The 26,466-nt window shown below is 41.6% G+C and overlaps 1 long non-coding RNA gene across 1 annotated transcript in view; it reads left to right on the top strand.

Annotated features, from left to right (window-relative positions):
• The window catches only part of LOC148501519 (uncharacterized), a 63,786-nt gene extending 40,964 nt beyond the window's left edge, over positions 1-22,822 (top strand). Inside the window, exons 2-3 of the long non-coding RNA XR_015870041.1 lie at positions 16,641-16,717; positions 22,214-22,822. This is a non-coding gene — a long non-coding RNA (uncharacterized LOC148501519). The remainder of the gene's footprint in view (positions 1-16,640; positions 16,718-22,213) is intronic.
• Positions 22,823-26,466: the final 3,644 nt, after the last annotated feature.

The raw sequence follows: 26,466 nt of genomic DNA, 5'->3' as shown, positions 1-26,466 counted from the left end.
AAACAGCATTGGCCCAAGTACTGATCCCTGGGGTACTCCACTGGTTACCTTTCCCTCCTGTGAATACACTCCATTTACTACAACTCTCTGTTTCCTATCCTGCAACCAAAATCTTATCCATTCAACAGTCATAGAATCCAATCCCAAGCTTTCCAGTTTGTTTATCATTCTGCGATGCGGGACCGTGTCAAAAGCCTTACTAAAGTCTAGATAAGCTACATCTACAGCCCCCCTTGATCTATTACTTTTGTCAGCCAGTCAAAAAAGTCAATAAGATTTGTTTGGCATGATCTTCCCTGAGTAAATCCATGCTGTTTGGGATCCTGTAAATTGTTGGATTTGAGATATTCCACCACTCTTTTAATAGTGTTTGCATAATATTTCCCACTACTGATGTAAGGCTTACTGGTCTGTAGTTATTTGCTTCTTCTTTGCTGCCACTTTTGTATAGTGGTATTACATTTGCTCTTTTCCAGTCCTCTGGAATCACTCCTGATAGTAGCGACTGGTTGAATAATTGTGTTAATGGTGTTACCAGGACCCCTTTAAGCTCTTTTAGTATCCTTGGATGTATCCCATCTGGTCCCATTGATTTATCCACTTTCAGTTTTGAGAGTATATACATATATCAGATGAGCCAGCTCCGCCGCAGGGCGCAATGGGGCTGGGTGTGAACTGTACAGGTTGGAGGAGAGACATATCTGGGAGAGAGAATAAAGTAAGTAGAGAAGTACAAGTAGTTAGCTGATAGAGGGGGAGGCAGATATCAAATATGGGGGCAGAGCTTTTGGGACCTGAGCTTTGTTACCAATTGCTTATACGGCAGTGGGTGGAACGACTGGTGAGGAGGGGAGGAGTCAAGAAGATATTAGTCTTCCCTGGTCTTCTCTTACCACCTGGCTAGTTTCCCTTATTACACTATCTAGAGATGGTGAATATTATTGAAGCTTTTCGTTCTGCTCTGTATCACGATCCCCATACTAGTAAATGGGGAAGCGATATTTACACTAATTAGATATTTCTCATTGGCAACCCCTTCTCTGAATAAGACAAAGCAATGAAAAGCCCTGTTATCACAGTCGGAGAGTGATAAAGATTTTTTCACTGCTGAATGCTATGTTGAGTACAAAACCCGGGAAATGTGAGATGACTCCCAACTCCCCTCCAAGGGCGGTATTCAATTGTTTTCGCGGTCCGGATCTCCAGTCTAAAGTGACAGGAGATTGTGAGGCGCTGTTCAATTGATGCCCATTTTCGTGTTGATCGCTCCCATAGCGGTCGGGTTTAGCCACGTAAAATGGCTACCTCCAACCAAAGTGCTGGGCGTGATCACGAAAAGTGCTGTTTGGGTGCCCAACAGGTCACTCTTCGTCCATTTCAGCTCGCACCCTCCGGGGGCTGAGAGCTGAAATGGTGCTCAGGCAGCTGATCGTGCCCAATTGAATAGCTACTGTCAGGTGCGAAAGGGGGCAAAACAATTGAATACCGCCCCATGTGTGTTGTGATGCAGGGATACATTTATATTTATTTCATTATATTCTAGTTTATATATCACTAGACTGTGACCTTAAGTTGTTGGGGTTTCAACTATAAAATACAGCCGTTCATATTTGTGCTGTCCGCAATTCCTCTACGCCATTCATTTACTTAGTGGATCCTATGTAAGGGAATGGTGTCACTAAGGGCCTGATTCAGAGATGGATGGAATTGCAGAGCCGCATACAAGCAGCTGTGCAATTCCATCAATCTAAAATGCAAATGCAGCAGGAAGTGTCTGTAGGACCTCCTTGTATCATCTGCGATCCAAGCGCTGCGACCGAGGTCGTAACCTAGGATCACCATTCTGACAGTCAGCCGCGATGGTTACCCCTTTGGCAAGGCTGCAGTTACTGTAACTTGCCGCAGTCTGACAGGGTCATGGCAGCTTGAAATGCAAATAAATCTGCATCCATCCTGGTCTCGTCCCTTCTGGAAAATGGGCTGTCCAGGAATGCTCCCACTCAGCCTCATAAATGGTGCAGCCTGTCAACCAGGCTGCGGCTGGGAGGCACTGAAAAGCAAACAGTCCATCTTTACATAATGTAAATATATACCTAAAAAGCTCAGGAAATTATATTACTACAAGTACTAAAACTACTACTAATAATAATTATAATAATAATAATAATAATTACTGTAAAATCCATAAACTAATAAGCAAACCAGTTAATTTTACTTAGCAATTATGTTTTCTGTGTAAATTGAAAGAGTACATGTTAAAGCTTAGTGTTCTACAAAAATGTAGCAACTGAATGCTGTAAAAAATGATGCCCGGTACAACATTTAAAAATATATATCTGGCAAGCTCTTTCTCTGTGTTTCAATTCCAAAATCTAATTAAAATTTTTACATCTCATTAGTGTTGATAAAAATGTAGTATCTGCTTCATATGCAGTAATAATATACTGCATTCCACTGAAGAATTATTCTCATAACCTAAAGCAACAGATGGCACTAACTATATAATAATTTATTTTCTATTTATGGCAGATAATGAGGTTCTTAGTTGATGTTCAAAAATACTCGTATCTGAAAAAAGTTCTAAAATGCTCGTCTGCTGCATAATTATTATTTTTTTTATTGCAGAGTCTGCCAGATGTACAACTACAGAGAGCAAATTCATATACAGATTTTTGGCAGGTGGAACTGATTTTAATTGTGGAGGAAAAATTCACAGAAAGCTATGAATTGGGTGCTTTTGAATACCTTTAAAATTATACATTATAGCTAAATCCAACCTGACCCTAAATCTAAAGGTTGTTATATTTTGTTGTCAAACTTTAATATTTGAAATAGGATCTTCCAAAACAATGGCATACAGTAGGTCATTTCTTTAGGCCTCTGTTTGGGAGTGATATATTGTATTTGTTATACAGAAGCCTCCATCAGCAAAAAATACATCTTTCTGCACGAAATCAGGGTTGGGGTCAGGTTCCACTCAAATTATACATTGTTACTCTATTAGAGTAACACACAATCAGGGTCGCACTGGCCCACAGGAGAACAGTCAGTGGGCCGCACCAAGGGTGTCACCCGCCGAGGGGTGACACCAAGGTGCAGACTCCCCCTCAGTGACAGCAGCCAGGAGCTGCACTGTATAATTAAGTGCAGCACTCAGCTCCTGACACTGTGAGGGAGCTGGCCAACACTGCACACAGGGCAGTCCGCACCTCCAGCACCCCCCCTGCCCGCCAGTAATAAGCACATTGACGTGACTATGGGGATTCAGGCTGTGAGGTGAAGCCCCCTTTCTGTGCGGTCCCACAAGACCAGCGCACGGTTTCGCCGCGTGCACAGCATCCCTCCCCGCACCGGGTGACGCTGCAGGGAGGGGCGCTACTGAGTACAGTACTTTTTCTAGGGGTCAGGTTCCAGACCGTGCACTCAAATTATACATTGTTACTCTATGAGAGGTTGCATGTTACTCTATTAGTGGCTCAGTTACCTGGTGGCCCTCCTGCCAATCAAAGTTCATGATCACACAGTTCCTGCCAGAGATTGGAATCGCATTGTAGCTCTGCATTCATTCCCTAACCTACAATGAAGTCATCCCAGTGGTAAGAGCTTAGATAGTTGTTTTTATTTTTTTATAATGGCATGTATTTCATGTTTACTAGACCTTATGCACTTTTAGACACTGGTCAGTCTGTACCAGGGTCCCATATCACATGTAGAGCTGGAATAGGGTGGCATTGTGCCCTGTGCCAGCCCTGCCCCTGAGCGAATGGCGGTATGATATCAAACTGAGGAGACGGACTGCCATCCCTGGGAAGTATGGCACTGCCATGAGGTTCCTCAGAGATACTGGCTGCAAGGTGCCGTTCCAGGCACCTTTCTAGCCACATTCAGGGCCTGTGGGGCAGAGATGGTGCGGCTTCCAGGGCCCGGCATCCTGGCATCACTTGAACACCCTTAGTTACTGGCCCTGAGCACATGCACAGTGCATAAATGTGGTATATATAGACAGGATCACCATCATGTGCTGAATTATTATACATATGTTACATTACACTTCATTCCCAGGACTAGGGTGTATACCTTCGAGTGCACTGCTTTTACATTATCATGCATGCATTATCAGTATTTACAATATATATATATATATATATACTGAGAGCCGTAACTAGACATTTTGGTGTCCTGTGCCAGAGAGAGCATTGGTGCCCCCATCCCCATTTTTTAAATAGGGACATAAGAGGGTGCATCTGAAAAAGGGCTATGACCTCATGGGGAGGGGCCAATGAAGAGAAAGGGGAGGCCAGGAGATGCTGGGGATAAAGTAAGAGGAAGCTACAAGTGAGAATGATAATAAACAGGAAAATCGACAGGCCCAAACAGCGCCCCCCCTGTCCTGTAGTGCCCGGTGCCATGGCACTGGTCGCACTACCCTAGATACGGCCCTGTATATACTGTACAGTATATCTATCTATCTATAGGGGCCCAGACCCTGCACTCAGGGCCGCCAAGAGCCGCGGCGGGCCCTGGTAACAGGGAGCATGGCCTAAACACAGGAGGCATGGCCACGGCGCCTTCAGAAAAAAAAACATTTCAGCGCTGTTAAGTGGCGCTGCACGCTGGCGAGGGGGGCACTCTGAGCCCCCTCAGCCTGGCGCAAAGCCAGGGGGGGCGCGATCAGTGTGATCGCTCCCCAACACAGGCATAGGAGACTGCTGTGGCTGCTGCTCAGCAGCCACAAGCAATCTTCCACTGCAGCTCAGCACACGCTGTGTGGTGGGCTGCTGTGAGGGAGGGGGGGCGGCTTCGGACCCGGCCCCTCCGGAAGCCCGGGCCCGAGTAATTTGTACTCGCTTCCCCCCTCTCTGCACCCCTGCCTGCACTCTCTAGTGGTTAGCCATTAGAGTTTGCATACAATTTTGAATCAGGCCCAATATACTCTAAAGAGAAGGATGGGGATTCCACACAAGATATTCAATATGTGTAAGATCGGATATTATAAACACAAAAAAAACAATATGCTAATAAGAATCCCCAACAATAGTAGTAGCAGGCAGTACTCCCAGGAGTCGTATACAATTTATACTTGGGCAAAAATGAAAAAAGAAAACTCTGTTGTAGGGCGCTCGTTGTTAAATTTATGCAGTTAAAATATAACTTTAATTAAATATTAATACAAATGTACTGAGTACCTTTGTTAACATATGACACAATTAAACAAATCAATACATACAAATACATACAGTAAACTGTTATTTTACAAGTGAAGCCTATAAAGAGTATCATGTAAAGGGACCTGTCCCTTGATTGTAAAGACTAACAAAATGAGATAAAGAATAAAAGGAAATAGGCCTTGCACCATTTCCCATAAACTGGCTTATTGTGACTGATAAGGCAAAATATTTAGTATATTCATGTTCTCAAATTACAAAAGTATTACTCCATTGGGCTAGTAACACGATTAATATGAGAGCTCCTGATATTAAAGAAATAAAATGGTGGTGAATTGTATGAATAACAGTAGTGTAAGTATATACTATTATAAACCAATAGATTCTTGCCCATCAGCTTTTCAAATAATTCATACTGTGACTTGATACAGTGTTTTATTATTATTATTATTATCATTTATTTATATGGCGCCACAAGTGTTCCGCAGCGCCTTACAAAGTACATAGACAAATAAGTAACCAGTGACTTACATTACAATACAATACAGGACATTGATAATAGTGGGGAGTAAGATAAATTAAATTACAGTAGGGAGAAGCACAAGAGGGTAGAGGGCCCTGCTCGAAAGAGCTTACATTCTTTAAGGGATGTATATAAATAACACAGATGAATTATATAAGGGGGGAGATGTACTAAGCTCTGGAAAGTTATAAATTAGAAAGTTATAAATTACCAACCAATTAGCTCCTAAATGTCATTTTTCAAACACAGATTGTAACATGACAGTCAGGAACTGAGTGACTGGTAGTTAATCACTCTCTAATTTATCCTTTCCATAGCTCAGTACATCTGCCCAAGACTGACAATCTGCTGTTACCAAAATACCCTCAAGCACAATTGTTGGAGTTATATCACATTTGTATCCCTGTGCTATTACGCATTCAACAGTAAGTATATAACATAAATCATAGTGAATTTGCCATTGTATACAAGACAAATTATACCAAGATATACAGTATATATCATAAATGAATATAGCCCTCTATTAACATACCATTTAAAACTCTGTAACACACATCGTAATTGATGTAATTAAGAAGCTAAAACAAAGATAAGTGGATAGAAAATTGGACTAAGGTCTTAATGGATAATCCCTCTGTTTCTGCTGCTTACCTGTGTGCAACTGTGCAGCGAACAGGGTGGTGAGAACACAGAGGTAAAACCAACCCTGGTGAAAGTAAAGAGGAGGAGGCTGATCTGCTGTAGGGGAAACCTGAATAATAATCCTGTTGGGAGGCCCAGTGCAGGATTAACACAGTCAGGGACCCAATGTCCATCGAGAAATAATAAGCGGAACATCAATAGAATGGAGCTCTGCTAGGGCTCCATATACCTATATGTATTTATTTGAACAGTAATCAATTCAATGACTATGCTAGTCTTAGCTCATGATCAGGGGCGCCGAGAGGGGGGGGAGCGGGTACAGTTTACCCGGGCTTCCAGAGGAGCCTGAGTCCGGTGCCATCCCTTCCTCCCTCCCTCTGCAGCAGCTCAGCACACAGCGTGTGCTGGGATGCTGAGGGAGATTGCTCGCACAGCAATCTCCTATGCCTGAGGGGGGGAGCAATCACACTGATCGTGCCCCCCCTAGCTTTGAGCAGGGATGAGGGGCTCAGAGCGCCCCCTCCCCGGCGCACGGCGCCGCTGAGTGGCGCTGCAAATTTGTTTTTTTTCAAGGGGGCATGGCCACACCTAACGCGATTAGGCCACTTCCCCTATTTACCGAGGCCCGGCGGCGCTCTCTACGGCCCTGCTCATAATATAAACTCAATTGTGATGTAAGTGCCTTTCTACTTACCTTTCAGAGCATCAGTACCTGTGAGTTGTTAGTCAGAAGTGGGTACAGACTAGTATATGAGAAATAAAAATATCTATGCAAGATCGGAAACATGAGATATATATATATATAGCCACAATAATATTGCCAAAAATAGATAAAAAGGTGTATTATGGGGGATTTAATAAATTGATAAAGAGTGTATTCTCAGAGTGACATAATCTGCATTTAATTTTGACAGGTTTTAGTAATCAAAGCCCTCAGACAAAGGGGGCAATAGTGTGATATGGCCAACGACTACTGTATGTACATCAAAGAGGCCCTGAGATACTCTTTAATCCCACATATGTATTCATAAATAAATGCAAATCTTCAACTGTTTTCAAAGTTGGCTGCACAACCTATATCCATCTACTTATGAAAGTGGCTGTCTGCAAGCAATCTATTTAATCACACATGGAAATGGCTCAGCTATGCTGGAAGAGAATGTTTTCCTTATGCTGGGCATACACTCCACAATTATCTGTCAGATATCTGTCCAATCTGGCTGGTTGGAATGATAATCTGGTAATGTATGGGAGCCAATGACAATCGACCATATGGTCTTAAACACTGGAAAATGGTCAAAAATGATTGGTCAAATTGGTTAAATTAATTTGATTTAACCAATTTGTCTGGATGACAATTTTTGTCTTTTTTTCAGTGTTTGTGAGCAAATGGTCGAATGTCATTGGCTCCCATACATTACCAGATTATCATTCCAACCAGCAAGATTGGACAGATATCTAACAGACAATTGTATAGTGTATGCCCAGCATAAGATGGCAAAATGAAAGCAATTGTATACTTTAACCTGAAGATAAAAATGATCCATATTATTGCAAACAAAGGTTTCTACAGATTGCACCTAAGATATTTAGGAATTTCTTACAGATCTATATCCTTGTCCTGTTAATAAGGAATTATACCCTTGAGGTAAGGAAATGCATTAGTAGTACTGGCTTGGCTTAAACCTTTTTATCATCTGCATATACTGTATACCCTTCAATTCCTGTGGATACTTGGATTTCCTTTGAACTGAGAACTTCCACCGTTCCGCTGCCTTCCAGATTTTGTTGGCATCTTTGAATCAATTTTTGCAATGCATTGGAGAACCTCTTCCCATCTATACTGTCATCTACTTTATTCTATCCTTGCAGAACTGGTAGACATTTTTATGCAAGAACATTGCTAATTCAAGTTCCCAATTAGCAGCACATGCATACTGAGCCCAATGAAATTCCTATTAACTTTTGGTGTACTCTGGTGAAATTAAGTGATAATGAATAGAGCCCAAATGTGAGATCTATTCATCATCACTTAATTTCTACAAAAGTAGGGGAAAATGAAAATTTTCACCTGCAACTGTAGAAATTAAGTTTTCGGGCCATTCATCAAAAAGGTAATACAGGCGATATCACAGATATCTCCTGCTTACCTTCCTCTCCCGAAATGTCCTGTTGTCGCCATACACTAGTATGGGGACAGAATTCATCAAGCTCCGAAAATACAATCTTTTCAGAGCTTGACTGCAGGAGAATTCGCCGATACCTTCGAATCCCTCGGCCCTTGTCTGGTTCCTTCCGCCGGACGTCGGGGCTCTTGTGCACATGTGTGACCTGTAGGTCATGCAGGCACACTAGCTACACTGCTCCGAAAGGAGCAGTAAAAAAAAAGATTCACTGCTCCACAAGGAGCAGTGAAAAAACTTGTGGAGACAGCTGATTTTTGGATCACCTGCCTCTGCGTTGGAGCAATGCTGAATTGAGCCCATATACACAACAGATACCTTTTCCCATACAGATTTTTTATTATTGGACAATGTCCCCAAGGTATTAGCTAACCTAAAGGGCTTGGGAGAGCTGTGAGTGCCACCATAGGTCATGCAGTAAGTCAGGGATGGGGAACCTCAGTCCCAGGGGCCATATAAGGCCCGCAGCATCATTTGGTCTGGCCCTCTGAGCTTTTTTCTGCTAGCCTCATCTGGCCACCAGGGTGCCTACAATGGTACCATGCAGCCAGAATCTATGCAGCAGTGCAGCCTGGAGAGTCCTTAGGATGCTTCATACGGTCACACCGCTGCCCTTACAGCATTGCTGTAATCACCGGCGATTGTGGCCCCACCCCATGTGATGTCACACGGATGGGGTGTGGCCTGCATCTGGCCCACGAATAATGTTATATATCTATCAAAATGGCCCTCAGCACAAAAAAGGTTTCCCACTCCTGCAGTAGGTAAATAACATTGTAAACAAATGTGCATTCTGGAACTAATTTCTTGAAACCAGTGAGTAGTTTGTATGTATTATACTTGTAGAATGTAAGCAGAAACCAGGGCATAATTCTATACTCTGTTAAAGTTAACAGGTCCCTACTGTGATGTAAAATATCCCTCTGTAGATTATGACCAAGAGATCAACAGACAGAAGGATGTCAATGTATAGATTGACACCAAAAGGTCGATGAGCAACAGGTCAACAGGAACAAAAGGTAGACAGGTACAAATGGTTGACTGACAAAAGGTCGACAGTGCAAAAGGTCGACAGGGACAAATGGTCGACACACATATGGTGACACATAAATGATCGACTTTTTTGCATTTTAGGTCTAATCCTAACTCTCCCCCTAGTGCCTGACCCTAAGACTCCCCCTCGTGCCTATTCCTAACACTCCTCCAAGTGCCTAAACTTAACGGTAGCTAAACCCTCCCACCTAGTGCCTAGCCCTAATTCTTCCCTCTGGCAACCTGACACTAGCCCTCCCCCAAGTGCCTAACCCCTAACTACTAACCTTAAACATTTTGAAAAAACAAAAGAATCATGTGTTGACCTTTTCATGTCAACTATTGGTGTGTTGACCATTTGATCCTGTCGATCTTTTGTAACTGTTGACATTGTGCACCTTTGTTACCGGTCGAAATTTTGTCCGTGTTGGCATATTGTCTGTCAACCATTTGGTGTCAACCTATACATTGTCAACGTTTTTTCTGTCGACCCTTCATCCGGATACCCCCTGTATAATGCTACCTGAATTTGTAGGGTAAGTTGTAATCGTACCTAGCCAGAAAACACACAGGTTGTCTGTTGGACTACAGTAGGTCCACTGATATGTCCATTAATCATGTCATTATCCCTTTTTGTTGGGCCATTCGACAGCACTTCCCTCAGGTGCCTGCAAATGCAACAGACACATTTTCTTTTTGGTATAGTTTGACTGTATCAGCTCATATAAACGTATATCCAGCTATGGAACTCCTGTACCTATTAAGAAACTCAAACCTCTACATACCTCTAATGAATGTGGAGTTTTAACCTGGGACACATACTGCTGGCACATAGGCCACCATTGCACAGCTGGATGCATGTTGAGATGAGTTAAATGCATCTTTTCTCCAGGAGCATCTTACACCTCCAATCTGGCTCTTCCATTCTGACAGAAAATCCTTCCAAGTTTACATTCAGCACCTGTGTGTTTACAAACATGGTTGTTGCCAAATCTAGGACATTACACTATAACTCCATGCCAATATGAGTGCAATCACACAAGACAGGCAATGTAATCAGACATGTATGGCCAATCCAATCAGTCAATGCTATAAAAAAATTATTCAAGTGAAAGAAAGGATCATAAACAATAAGAACAATTTCAATGGTTCAGTAACTTAATGATAGTGAGGGTCAACAGCAAATAACAGAGCAGCGATGTACCCAGGAATATAAAACCTACAATACAAGTTTGTTTGGCACAAGGTACTGATCATAAATTCAGACTCATTTCCCATCAGTACGCATAAGTAGCTATACCTATGTGGATGCACAGTGAGCAATGAGTTTGATAAAGGAAAGGCATTCAGTGCATTATACTGTACACACACAGGACCTCATTCAGATGCGGTCGTTAGTTGCAAGCAGTCGCACTGAATCAGGGCGGAAAGCTCCATGGGGCTTATGAGTACCCAGACCCAACCTTAGGGTCTGGTCGTAGGTCAAGATGGTGATCACCATCGCGACCTTCAACCTGGTCAAGCTGTGGGTGGTAACCCACAGCTTAACGATCGACAAGGAGGCGGCCGTTCAGGATGTCCTGATTCAGTGCGACCGCTTGCAACTAACGACCACCTCTGAATGAGTTCCATTGTGCTTTCTCTCCATCACACATTTCATTACCTGAAAGTACCTCAGCATCACAGTATTTGAACCACAACAATTGAGCTGTTTCAAGATCTCAAGCATAACAGCATGCTCAGAAATGTTGCTGTCCAGTTCTAGATTTATTACTAACTCCTGAATTATACTGTTGACAAACCATATCAGAGTGTTGTATTATAAAATATCCAGTGCAAGTTAAACAACAATGAAGAGTGTTTTATAAATGTAAAACCACTGTGGCAGGCTATAAGAAGCAGATTTGTAATTACCATTTTGCTGCTGGCTTGCTTCTATTATTGATAAATAATTCTGCAGATTTTTCCACAGTGTTAAGGGGTTCCCATGGCAACCACAGCCGCATAGCACAAGATGAAGTAACTAGAGAGGATTTGCAACACACCTCTGAGCTCTGTTTTTAATGTGACAGCCTACCAATTATTTCTTTCCCTTCTGTTCTCACATGACATGCGGAATGTTGTTAGCCTGTATCTGTGTAGCAGACAGACTAAACTTGATTAATCTTTATGCTAATTCCCTGCCTAAGTTTTAGTCACTTGCAGCATCTTAAGCCAGGACATTTCCATCACTGTGCATATTTAGACATACCATCAGCACCTGTGTGCAGCTTTGCAGTTGCGATCCTTGCTGAATCATGCCCTATGTCTTTATGTTATTGCCGCTACAAAGCTCTTTCCTTGTGAACATCTCTGTGTCCAAATGTGCAAAGACTGAAACGATCACTCGCAGCGTCTTATCATACTGCATTTCCAGTGCACCATCGGCACACCATGGAGACTTGCCAACTCACCTGCAATGGCCGAGAGGCTCCCGAATATCTGATGGCGCTCCCGCCCCCCCCCCCCTCCCCCGCAGGAGAGGGTAAGTCCCCTGGGATGGCCGCCCTTTCCTGCACCTTACCCCCCTCCCTGCTTTCCTCCACACCTTGCTTACTTACCTGTCAAGGTGGCTGATCCAGAGGGGTCCGATGATGCGTCACCATAGCCCCGTCCCCTGCTCTACAATGCTGGAAATTTTGGCATTGCAAAGTGGGAGGCTATTCCGCCATGACGTGATTGCTCTGCCATGCCTCCGCACCACCCACTGTTGCCACCACCACACCCCATCAGTGTTGATCTGGTTGTCACTGCAGGGGGCAAGCATGCCCTAAGGTAGGTGCACTTTCTCCCCATGCCCTATGGTAGGTGTAGTTTCTCCGCATGCCCAATGGTAGGTGGATTTTCTCCTCTAAGTATGGGCTCCTATGTGAGCATCTATGTATGTAGCAGCTTTCAGTGACATGCCTACAACACACCCGCAACACTTCCATAAGATGCAACATCTCCGTATATCAGTTTAGACACCCCCCCTACTTCCCAATCACCATCCAGGAATGCCTCTTACATTTGTGATACCGTGCATCTAAATTTGTTCTGCAACTGCATACAGGGAAAATGGGATGCATACGTGGTGCGAATTCAGACATCGGCCAACTACGTGCGACATCAACACGCCGTTTACCTCTGAATCAGGTCCTATGTTTTGTATGACGATAGCTAAGAAAAATGACTATCAGCAGATACTGTACATGCTTAAAATGCACTTAACTTGCAATTCAAAGAGAACATCTTATACAGTACGTGGGATTGTTGCTTAAGTAAAATGTCTGTCAAAAACTATTAAAACTGGGTCAAAAATACAATTACTACAATGGATTATTCAGAATGTGGTGCATGAATAATTGAAAAAGTCCCCCTCAGAAGTCATTTATTATGACCACTGGCAATCTACAAAATGACACAATATATATCACAAACTAATCAGTATGGCTGCAAAAAAATTCAATTGTAGTCTATTAAAATGGACATGCTCATAATACACTATTTACATTAATATTTAAAATATCCACATTAAAAGAAAGAATACAAAAAATAACATAAATAGTACAATCCTGGCTTCATACCAATGTCAATAAACAAATGTCTACTGTAAAGAGTCCACATAATAAGAAATACTAAGGATCTCACCAGAAATAAACAGATAAGGGAGCCATGGTCTCATGGACTGAAGGAGGTACACTATGATTAAATGAATAATAGGCAGTGAACGGCAATTTAATAGAATTGCAAGTCAGTAAACATTAATGGTTCCACTTAAAGTTACTATAGTTATGTAGAAAAAAGTATTGTAATGATGAAAAGTAGTTTTGTATGTATACATAATTAAATGCAGAACACAAATAGTCATAAAATGTATATAGAAGCATCAAGTAAGGGGAATACATACGGGAGACCAGCAGTCGGGATGCTGCGGTCAGAAGACTGACAGCAGCATCCTGATGCTCCGAATCCCAACAGGGGATCGGCAAGTATCCAAACCTTCCCCTCTTTACCCCCTAACCCTCCCTTCCTGCATACTAACCCCCCCCCCTCCGCAGCCTAACCCTAACCCTCCCCACTAGTGCCTAAACCTAACCCCAAACCTAACCCGCCCCGCTATAATTACGTTCGGGATGCAGACTGTCGGGATTCCAGCGTCAGCATCCTAAGTGATGTCTGGATTCCGGCGTCAGTATTATGGCCGCGGGTTGGGATTCCTGGCACCGGAATTTCGACATCCGGCATCTTAACTGCATCCCCAAGTAGGGATCTCACATTTAATACAGTGAAAATGCTGCTGTTTTATGGCGCAACACAAAAAACATTCCAAAGTGGATTAAATCATTCAATTCTTTTGGCTATATCATACTAGCTGGGATAACCAGCATTGCCCGGGTTGAAGACTGGACTCTGAAGTACACCAGCAGCCTTTATTTGTTTACATTGTCTTCATCTATAACTTAATTCCATTAATACTGAAAAGGACCCCACTGTTTGCTAACACACATGCAAACAGTGGCGTAACTACCGTGGGTGCGAGGAGTGCAGTTGCTATGGTGCCTAAGCTGCCTCTGTGGCCCACTGTTCCACCTGCACCCTGTCATGCACACATGGTGGGCCAGTCCAGTCACGGCCGCTGAGTGTGGCCCCTATCTCAGCTGAGTTGATTTGGTGCCAGTCATGGAGAGATAGTACAGCCAGTCACGAGGCAATCAAAGCTTGAGGACCGGCAGCCAATCAGCAGGGGTGGTACCTGATTGGCTGCCGGTCCACGAGCTCGGACCGGCTCCAGATTCAAATTGCACCAGCGCTGTCTGTCCATGTCTTTTGCTGTCTGCCGGTCCACCAGCTGTAATTAGCTGGCGGCTTGGCACCAAATCTCATACCTGCTGGCTACTGATGGCACACAGTGGGAGGTGAGAGTCTGCTGGAGGGACAAGGGGAGGTGAGTTATATGTGGCACTACTACTGTGTGACGTGGCTTAATCTGTAAAAGGCATTACTGTGTGGTATAATGTGTATGGGGCATTACTGTGTAGTGTAAGTGGTATTACTGTGGGGATTAATGTATAAGGGACACTACTACTGCATGGCATAATGTGTATAAGGTATACTACTATGTGGCATAACCTGAATGGGCTCTGTGTGGCATAACCTGAATGGGATCTATGTGGCATAACATGAATGGGCAAATGTATGTGTTTGTTTTTTACCTCTGGGGGCCATTTTAAGTTCTTGCTATGAGCCCACAAAGTTCTAGTCACGCCCTTGCATGCACATAGGCTCTGGATTTAATATTAACTTGCATGAGTTAGCAAGTTTGCTCAGAACCTGTGTTATTAAAGAGTGTACCCATCTTTAGGGATTTTGTGGCATAGTGTGGCCCTGATGAAGTTCAAACCTTGGCAAAAATTCTAATCCTGGTCAAACTACACCATCGTGCCAAATTTGATGGAGCTACGGTAGGTCCAAAACTCTGGCTATGCATAACAGAAAACAGATGGACATACAGACAGACAGACACACTTTATTGCTTATTATATAGATTTAACTTGTTTTTTTCTCTATACCTTTCACACTTAAGTCATATAAGGCTCCTTTTGTTACATACAGTATCCTGGGTAGCAGAAATCAATTAATTTACATGCATCTACGTTTAGCAGATTTTCACTCTATATAATGATGTACTACTGGCTGATCAGCAATTTCAATTAAAATCAGCTTGGATGGATGATATGTGGTCACTATACAGTATGTTCATGAAATCATCTGGTCATCCTTCCAACATTAACCAGCCCACATTGATAAGTTAAGGTCGAGATGACATAATCAGAAGTACAGTACTTGCAATCCTGGTATATTGTTATAATCTTATGTGACCCATATATCGGACAGCTTTCGGGGCAATTTCCCATTCTGCTGACACTGGGGTCAGAGGATTGAAAAGATCCAGCATGTTGGACAAGCTTGATTCCACAATTATGACCTATATTCTGATTATACAAGGTCAATATATTACAATAAGTTGAAGCAGCATTTGAACCTAGACCGTATATTAAAATTATCAGCATAATTTAATTATTATACAATACCAAATGCCAACTCCAGCAGCTATGTGTATATATATATATATATATATATAGTGACAGTATGACAGTATCACCAGAGATGGTGCTGGTGAGCAGCAGATTCTGTGAGGGACAGGAGAGATCCACCCACACATAGAAGAAAAGGATTGTGGGAACACACTGAGAGACTGCCCTTTGCACAGAGCCCAGGTGGGGCTGGAGCAGTCAGACAGTCCAGGTGGGACTGCAATCAGAGACTAGTCTGTGTTGGGGTTCAGACCTACATGAGGTAGGGAGAACCCTAAACATGTAAAAAGACTTTGAGTTAAGACTGCAACTATGAGGCTGTGGCAGCCAGCTAAAGACCCAGCAGGACGCTGTGTTAACCTGCATTAAGCAGGACTGAACTGACAATTGAGAAGCCAGAGGACAAGCCAGGCCAGGTTAACTATACCATTGTTACTCTGCAGGAAGAGAGTGTGAGCCTGAGAGATTTTGGACTTTATTTGCAGATTAGCTGCCCATGGTTAGTCAAGAAGTGAGTCAGTGCCCTGCATGAGTATAGATGTTTGTTATTTTCTGATCATTTGTGTTTCACCATTTCTATGCTGAAAGTAAGGGTGTTTCATTTTATTCACAAAAAATCAGTGTTGGGCCCTCCTTAAAAACCTCTACACTGCAAAATGTATCCTTTTACCGAGCTAATTACTCCGCAATATTGCTATATATATATATATATATTATATGTGGTAGGGTTAGCATAGAACTAACAGGAATGTAAGAATGCAGGGTCTCAGATTCAGGCCAGCTATTATGTGTGAAAGTCTGAGCAGCAGGCTTGATTGCAAGCACCTGTCAGTTTCTTGTAAAATAGCTTCAGACACAAGAATAGAGTTCCTGATGCTGGACAAGCTGGCCAGGCAAGAGGCTGGGGGTTTGGGCTATGCTAGGAACCATACATACCAACTCTAACCTGTTATGCTGTGACCTGTGTTTCTGTTTGTAGAGATTGTAATCTGCCTGTAATACCTGATCTGTGAACCTGCATTGTCCTGTGCAACCTGCCTGGGGTGGAGAATAAAAGTGAGTTGGATTCTACTCTGTCTATGTGATCCTTGTCTCATTTGGCACCTGATCAGGGACCTGATAGCTGAATGTTACTACACAGCAAGAACCCAGATACTGTAACCGGACCTGACTAGGAATACAAAAAGAGGTCACACGGACCAAGGTACCCCTTTTGTATCATTACTGATGAAAAATTGCTGTCATCTATTGAGGGTGGATAAAATTAACACCTTCGTTTACCACCCCAAGACAAATGGCTTAGTAGAACGCTTGAACCAAACCCTGAAACAGATGACAAGAAGGGCTGTGTCTCAGGAGAAGTGAGACTGAGACCTAATTTTACCCTATCTAATGTTTTTGTGAGGTGCCCCAAGTCTATACAGGGTTTAGCCCCTTAGAGATTCTCTATGGTAGACAACCCAGAGGAATCTTAGATTTGTTGAAAGAAGGGTGGGATCATGTCGTCCCCATAGCCAAACATCATTCAATTTGTGTCCCAACTGTATGGCCGTTTAAGGCAATTTGAACCATTTCTGAATGAGAATATGCTTGAAGCTCAAAACTCAACAGCATCAAAAACTTTGACATGACATTACCTCAGTCAACCACTCCTTTAATCTGGGAGACAAGGTACTGGTTCCCGAGCCTACCACTGAAAGTAAGCTGTATGCTCAGTGGCGAGGACCCTATGAGATCAAAGAGGCTGTAGGACCTGTTAATTATAAAGTGCACCAGGAGGGTAGAAGAAAGGAGGTATTATTAAAACCCTACAAAGAAAGTACCAGTCAGCCCTCTATGGTGGCTAGGAATACCCTAGAGTGTCAGGTACCCATTCAAGATATGCTGACTCCAAGCCAATAACAAGAAGCGATGGAATTCGTAGTAGGAAATCAGGATGTGTTGTCGGCCCTCCCAGGCAAAACTGGAATCATACAACATGATATTAATACTCCATTTGGGGTAGTAATAAAAACAAAGACCATATCGTATTCCCAAAGCCAAACAGGCAGCGGTAAAATGAAAGGAGGAGGAGATACTGCACCTAGGGGTTATAGAGGAATCAAGCAGTGAGTGGAATAATCCTATTGTCTTGGTCCATAAGCCTTCGGGAGCTTTAAGATATTGCAATGATTTATGCAAACTAAATAAAATTTACCAGTTTGATACCTACCCTATGCCCCGGGTTAAGGAACTAGTTGAAAATGTAGCAAAAAGTCACTCTTGACTTAACGAAAGGATACTGGCAAATCCCTTTGGCTGAAGCTGCCAAGGTGAAAATAGCCTTCTCCACCCTAGAGGGTCTATTTCAATATAAGATACCACTTTTCAGGTTACATAGAGCTCCTGCAACTTTCCAAAGAGCTATGAACAAGTTACTCCGGCCTCATAGGGAGTATGCCGCCACTTATCTAGATGACATTGTTGTATTTAGCTCTGATTGGAAATCGCACCATCTTTTTTTTTTTGCAAGTAAATTTTATTAAAGCATTTGCAATACAAATATGTAGGCACAATAGCATGTGATAGTATTCAATAATATGACAGTATACAAAACATAGTAACCAAAATATTACAATATATACACTGTATGGACTAAAAAAGCCCTAAATCAAATAGTATGGCCTTGCATAAACCATCACCTAAAAAATACAAAATTAAATGAATCATCTAATATAACAAATACAAAATAGTGAAAAAGGAAGAAAAAGTAAAAACAGGTAAGAAAGAAAGGGAGAAAGTGATGGGTTGAGAGAGGAGGTGGAGGGGAGTTTTCCACCAGGAACCTAAGGACCAAGAAAAATAAATCAAATGATCAAGAGCATGTGGGAATTAAAGTTATCAGACTCCCATTAGGAATTTAAAGCAGTCCAACTTGCAAACTTCCAACCAATAAAACCAAACCTTCAGGTCATTTTGGACTGATCAGCAGAAGACAGTATAATATCATCCATTGAGCGATATAGTTCAATCCTTTGTAACCAATCAACTAGAGTCGGGGGGAGGTAGACTTCCATTGCACAGGAATAATGGCCTTGGCAGCACTATTAAGGTATTTCAAAAGGGATTTTTAGTATACAGATAAAGGCATTGTAAGTAAATTCAAGAGCCAAAATTCAGGCCCATCTGGAACATCTGAACCCAAAATCTCCTGTGCAACCATAACCACCCCAAAAGGGCCTAAGAACAACCAAATGTGAAGAGGATTACCCAAGTCTTTACCACATCTCCAACAACATGCTGACACCCCATGGTACATTTTAGATAAACGAATGGACAACGATACCAATGAGAGATTACTTTAACATGGGTCTCAATGGTTAATATGTTGGTGGAGCTACTCCAGGATTTCTCCAAAATAGATGCCCATTGAGTATGTCTGTACCAAGATCTCTCTCCCACTTTTTAGTAAAATTTGGCAATGAGGAAAAGCGTTGTTCTATCAGGAGTGTATATATAGTGGAAACAACATGGGATGGGAAAGTTGAGGACAGAACCAATTGCTCAAATGTCAAAGGTTTACGAGTCCCTGAAGAGAGGAGATTTTGTGATTGGAGAAAATGTTTAACCTAAAGGTATCGCCAGATTTCTCCTGAATTGCAGGTAGTCTACTACTTCTGTTCTCATCAGATGCTGTTACCTTGATTGCCATTGCGCAGTTTTAAAAAATTATTTTAGGTAATCTACTACTTCTGTTCTCATCAGATGCTGTTACCTTGATTGCCATTGCGCAGTTTTAAAAAATTATTTTACGCAATCTACTACTTCTGTTCTCATTAGATGCTGTTACCTTGATTGCCATTGCGCCATTTTAAAAAATTATTTTAGGTAATCTACTACTACTTTTGTATTAGTTGACATTACTATAAATTAATTAAGGATTTTTTTGGGGGGTGAATGTGTGATGGTCTACTCCCATCTAATTTTTTGTTTATCTTAGACTTTATTGCATCCCAATCTAGTGTGTGTTGAGTACTGGGGGAGGGTTCCCAATCAGTGAACCAACAGACACATGTTTGTAGCTATACTTATTAGTGATCTGTTAGGCTGCTAAAGTTAGTGTTCGTTTCAAAGTGTTTGATTATAAGTGTACTTACAATTTAAAAACTATGACGGAGTTATGCTGGAGTTAAACTGGAGGAAAATGGAAAGAGAACATCCTGAAAGCCAGAACACTTTCTGAAGGACATTAAACATACTTGTGGGAATACGCCAATTCACCATCACTAACAGCTGCTGTATGTATTTCCAGGATACACTTTGCTGCACTCCCTGCTTAAACATTTCAAGTGATGCCCTTACTGATTGCTCTTGTTGTTCAAAACATCTTGTTGTTCATTTTTATTACATTAATACTCCCAATCCATGAGATACCCTTACATGTCCAAGTGGTAAGCTCCTGTCAGATTTTTGCAAGTAAAGGAGCAAAATTGAGTGAGTGTGAGTGAACCTTAGAGAGGTCCCTGGAGAGAAGGACTTTAAGTGTGAGAGATGCCACTGAAAGGCAAAGGCCTGTTGCGGGCGACTAAGAATCAAAGTAGTAACAGTGATGTTCATAGCTAACGATTTGGAATAATTGATTATAAATAAGGAAAGTTTGCTAAAAATGTGAAATTCTTTCATCAAATTAGGAAGGGAGATCGTAGGGTTTGTAGTGATTGCTAGCAGATCATCAGCAAAAAGGGCTAATTTATATTCTGAGTCCCCCACCCGTAAACCCCAAATACTTGGATTGGCTCTTATGGCCTATGCAAGAGCCTCCATGCATAACACGAATATCAATGGAGACAGCGGACACCCTTGCCATGTTCCAATAGATATCTGGACCAGGTTAGAAAAATCTCCATTTATTTTTATTCTGGCGAAAAGGTCTCCTGTAGAGTGCTAAAATTCTGTCAAAAGGACATTCAGTTAAGCCCCATATATTCTAACAGACCCTGCATAAATGTACAACTAATGTGGTCAAAAGCCTTCTCGGCATCAGTGGATAAGAGCATCGAAGCCTCTGGAGACTGGGATGCTAAATGGATTAAGTTAAGCATTTTGGTTGTGTTGTCTTGAGCCTCACGACCCAAGACAAAACCCACTTGATCAGTTTGAATAACTGAAGGTAAGAGTAATTTTAATCTATTTTCAATGAGCTTAGCATAAAGTTTCAAATCCACGTTTAAAAGGGTTATAGGTCTTTATACAAAAAAGAGGTACTGCAATGGGCACTAGGTTCGCCCCCCAGCCAGTTAAGCGAGTATTTTTATAGGACATTAGGAACAAGATTTCGTATGGGACTACAATCCCTATAGGGTGAACCTAGTGTCCTGGAGCAGGTATATTGATGATGTTTTATTTATATGGAAGGGTGACTTGGATATTCTAAATAATTTTTGTTCCTTTTTAAATACTAATAATCATAATATAGTTTTGACTTAATATTAGCAACAAGATAGTGGACTTTTTAGATTTATCTATTTATGTTGAAAATAACTGTGTAAAGACAAAAAACTTAATTAAACCCATGGATTCACAAGCTTATATCGGCATTAATAGCTGTCACCATTCAAATTAGTTGAATGCCTTCCTGATGGGACAGTTTAAGTGCCTAAAGAGAAACTGCTCTGATCAGGAGGTTTTTAAAACTCAATCAGAGAAAATGATAGAACGTTTTATTGGATGTGGGTACAATACAGAAAAAGTCGAATCATCTCTAAATCATGTTCCCACAATGAATAGAGAATGTATGATTAAAAATATAGAAAGTAATGATAAGCAAAATTATGATAGGATGAAATGGGCTTTCATTACGGATTTCACTTCCCAAAATCACCAAGTCACCAAAATACTTAGTAGGCACTGGCACCTTTTGAAAAAGGATCCTATAATAGGGAATGAGATACCATCTAACCCTTTAAGTATATATAGGAAAGCACAGAATTTAAAATCCAAGCTGGTGAGTAGTTTTTGCCCACCAGCCCCGAAAGCTACTATGATCATTTCGGAAGGCTTTTTTAGATGTGGTTTGTGTATGGGTTGCAAAAATGTCCCCAATAATTTTGGAAATAAATTATTTCAGTGAATATTAATAATAAGGAACATAAAATTATGGACTTTATAATGTGCCATTCACAAAATGTAGTGTATGGAATAGAATGCTCATGCAGAAAGTTCTACATAGGTAGGACAAGTAGACCTTTGAAAGTACGTTGAGTGCGCACCTTCATAATATTAAAAAAGGGTTAGAAATTCATGCATTATTGGCACATTTTAAAGAAGTCCACCAGTGCAATAGTACACATATTATTATTTTTTATGGTCCTAAAAAAGTCACTTCAGGAACCAGGATAAATGATGTGATACAAGAATTAGCCCGGCAAGAAATTAGTTTTATTTATAATTTTAAAACCCTCATCCCATCTGGTCTTAACAAAGATAATGGTTTTTATGAAAGTGGTTTTATTAATTTTTGTCTTTCATCTTTATTGTTATACTTCTAATATGTAATTCTGTATATCCAAATAGGCATGCTGTCACTTTACTGTATCCAGTAATGCACGATCAACAACAACATGGCCGCCACATACCAGTCCTAACCTCTGTCACTCACGGGATATGAGACTCAGTGAAAATGGAGACTTGAAACCCGACAATTAATACCGCTAATCCAGGAAGCGGATGATGGAAAGGACCGCTTGACGCATTTCCGGCAGCGCCAGAGGTTGATCACCGGCGGCTATTGAAGGATCAACGCAGCATAATGTTGTACATCCTTACCAGTCTGAGTGGGAGAATACAACTGGGACAAATAGTGGAATGGCATGAGGTGGATCGGAGTGTGATTGTTGTTGAAGGGAAAATTAACAGCTAGATGGTCTATGTCTGGTATTAGGAATATATTTTTAATATGTAAGGTGGATATAAATACCTGCTCTGGGAGGTTTCTCCTTTATGGCTTGATAAAGATACACACATAAAAGTATTGAAATGTGTTGACTGACCTTGAGAGACTATCTTTGGGAACCTGTGGGACCTCACCTGTGGCTGGAATAGTATACCTGGGACACCTGGAACAGTTTTCCTTTCTCCACTTTAGTTGTCTACTATTTCATTGGGTAGACAATTTTATTTGGTTAGGAGCCATCTTTCCCTACTTTGACAAGATTTGTTTAATGTTTTATGGAATGTGATATGTTTTAATAAATACAGTTTTATGCTATGGGAGCCTTTCTATGAATTTGTCTTTGCATAAACCACTTGATGGAGGAGTGAGTTCAAGACGAAAGGTAAAACATTGATGGAATGTGATTATATCCACTCCCATATGTGCCTTAGTGTCTACAAATTCATGTAGACCACTCCATCTGGTAGGCGAACTATATAGAGATTTGTAACAAGTTGGAAAACATTGTTGACAGGATTACACTATGAACCCTCTTTTATATGTTTGAGTCCTTATCCTGATTCCTCATGTTGATTCTGGGTCAATTCTAAGGAACGCTAATTATTCGTGAAAATAGCTTTAGCGCCACAGGATCTGTATTGGTGATATTATTTAATTGTTTCAAGTTTTTGGGAGTGTAAGGTGCACATGACTGCACCAAGAGACCCTCTTGGCAGCTTATATAGAGCGCACTTGTCAGATTCCCAATTTCTTTTGTGGATATAGATTTATAGCTAGGGCAATGGGAGGGATCCTTCCCTTCATTGGAGATGATGGTGATATGTACCTCTAAAGATTGAGTTGAAAAATGATGTTCATCAGAGACTGTGTTAAATGGTTGGAGCATCATAGACATTAGGGTGTCTCAGAAAGTTTTATAATATTAAATCTGGAACTCATCTGGACCCGGACTTTTCCCAGATGGAGATGACTTGATTGCCTCTCCAAGTTATTCTAATGTATAAGGGCTATCCAGAGCAAGAGCATCATCTACCAACAGTGTGGGAAAGTTAATGTTTGAAAGATAAGCCTGTATCTTTGCAGTCTCCATCTCACCAGTTGTCTGTGAGGAGCCTTTAGTCAAATCATAAATCCCAGAATAATATGAATAGATTGCTTCAGCAATCTCTGATGTTAACCGACAATCCTGGCTCGAGGCATCTACTATCCTCTGGATATGCATGGAGGCTCTTTGCACTCGCAAAGCCCTGGCTAACTTCTTACTAGGTTTATTCCCCTATTTAAAAAAATGGCTTGTACAGTTACGGTAGTCGAACTTAAGTTTATCCGACATGAGCTTGTTCAAGGACCGTCTAGCATCTGTAAGCTTCACCAGGACATCCCCAGACAGGGAAGATTTATGGGCCATCTCCAGCTCCTGAATCTGCTGTCACAAATACACCTTCTGTACCTCCCTCTGCTTTTTCACCTAATTACACATTTGTGTGCTTCCCAAAAGGGGATTTTAGATATATCGGGGATTGTCATTAATGGAGATATAGTAATCAATACACTGCTTCAGCTGGTCCCTACAATAAAAGTCTTGCAGAAGAAGTTCATTAAGTTTCCATGAACAAACAGAGGGGGGAGAGTTGCAAATCCAGACTATATAGAAAACAGGTGCATAATCGGAATAAGTTAGGGAACTAATCCTCGCATCACAGTTCATATGCAAATGTTTGTGTTCTAGAAACAAGTAGTCTATTCGGTAGTAGACATTGTGTGGGTGGGAGAAAAAGTGTAGTCACTATCTGAGGGGTGACGCAACCTCCACGTGTCAACTAGTTGGTATTCATGGAATAAACGTCGCACTCTGCGATGCTGTGAGTCAGGATGGTTGGATGATTTAGAGGATGAGTCCACTAAAGGGTGAAGTGTCCACTAAAGGGTGAAGTGTCCAATCAAGATCCTCCCCCACCATCAAGAACCCCATTTTAAGAGCATGTACCTGGTCAAACAATTGGTCCAAGAAGGCAGGTTGGTGTAGGTTCGGAGCATAAATGTTAACAAATGTAAAAACCTGAGCACGGCTCTTGCAGTCAATCAGTAGGCCTCTCCCCTCATTTAGAAGATGTATGTCAACATCAGAGAGTGGAAGATTACAAGAAAAAAAATCGCCACCCCTAACGTCTTACCCAAACTATTGTTACTAAAATAGTAATGGGGATAGTCGCGGTTGCAAAGCTGTGTGCCTTACCTTTATTAAAATGAGTCTCCTGAATAAATGCCACGTCCACTCTGTAAAAATGAGAGAGAGGGGACCAGAGAAAAAGGAGAATGGAGAAAAAAGAAGAAGAATACAGCATACAATATAAAAATTTGCAAATTAAATAAATTGACAACCAACAAATGGAATACTGTTCCTAATAAATGTGGAAAGAAAAAGTCTTCCCAATATTAGGAAAAACATCAGTATTATAGGGGCACTAGGGAAACAGCGCCACTAACAGTAGTATACATTAGATAGAAAACAATGCTTATCACAAAAATATGAACATTGGTAAATGTAAGACAATAAATAAGTATCAGTGCAAAACATTACAAAACCTAAACAGTCTAATAGACAGAACAATAGTTATCAAAATAACAGTACAAAATATTCAATATGATGACTCAATGAAAATTAGACTAGAAACCACAGGAAATTCCTAGAAAGGCTTGTAGAATAACAAGGTCGTAGGATGTGCAGGAAAACATTGTAATATATGGATAGATAACTGAGCCTTTCACAAAAAATGTATATGAGATAAATACAAAATCAATACCACACAAACAAGTAGGTATATAAGGGCACTCACCACATGTTCAAGTCCAACAGCATATTTATTGATGCAGCTAAGCAAAAAGATAGGTTGCAGATAGAGTCACCAACGTTTCGGTCTACATAGAGACCATTGTCAAGGCTATGTATCCACTGGACGGCTGTATGGACGTTTGTTGCTATTAGTTCCTCTGTGAACCTGGTTGCCTTTGTTGACTTATGGATTGCATAGCCTTGACAATGGTCTCTATGTAGACCGAAACGTTGGTGACTCTATCTGCAACCTATCTTTTTGCTTAGCTGCATCAATAAATATGCTGTTGGACTTGAACATGTGGTGAGTGCCCTTATATACCTACTTGCTTGTGTGGTATTGATTTTGTATATTCATGGATAGAGATGTCCAAAAGGAGCGCCCCAGCTATACATTACTTAACATATTGGATTGGATGTGAGTGCAGGAATCCCCTTTATCTTATATTTATATGAGATAAATATATATATATATATATATATATATTAGGGTTGAGCGGGTTCGGATTTCTGAAATCCGAACCCCCCCGAGCTCCCCCGATCTGAGGCCGATCCGAGTCAGGCTCAACTTTTCCCGCCTGACTCAGATCTGAAATCGAGGCAAAACGTCATCATCCCGCCTTCCGGGTCTCGCGGGTTTTGGATCCTATATAAGGTACCCACGTCGGCGCCATTTTCTCACTCAGCTGTGGACAGTGAAGAGGGAGGGTGGGAGTTAGGGCTGGCTGGGCTGTGTAGTGTAGTGCAGAGTAGTGTTGTACTGTGCTGTGCTGCGCTGTGCTGCTGTTGTCCATAGGGGCTGTGTCCACTACTTCAAAGTCCATAGGGGCTGGCTGTGTTGTGCTGTGCTGCTGTTGTTAATAGGGGCTGTGTCCACTACTTCAAAGTCCATAGGGGCTGGCTGGACTGTGTTGTGCAGTCAGTTGTCCATAGGGGCTGTGTCCACTCCAAAGTCCTGTGCAGTGTCCCAGTCCTAAAGGGGTGCTGTAGTGTTGTCCAGGGGGTGCTCTGTCCATCAGGGGTGCTCCCCCCAAGTGCTAA

This window comes from Taudactylus pleione, unplaced genomic scaffold (assembly GCF_031769625.1).
Source record: "Taudactylus pleione unplaced genomic scaffold, aTauple2 ptg000517l, whole genome shotgun sequence".
Taxonomy (NCBI): Eukaryota; Metazoa; Chordata; class Amphibia; order Anura; family Myobatrachidae; genus Taudactylus; species Taudactylus pleione.
The sequence above is the reverse complement of the archived record's forward strand: the minus strand, read 5'-3'. Positions and strand labels throughout refer to the sequence as shown.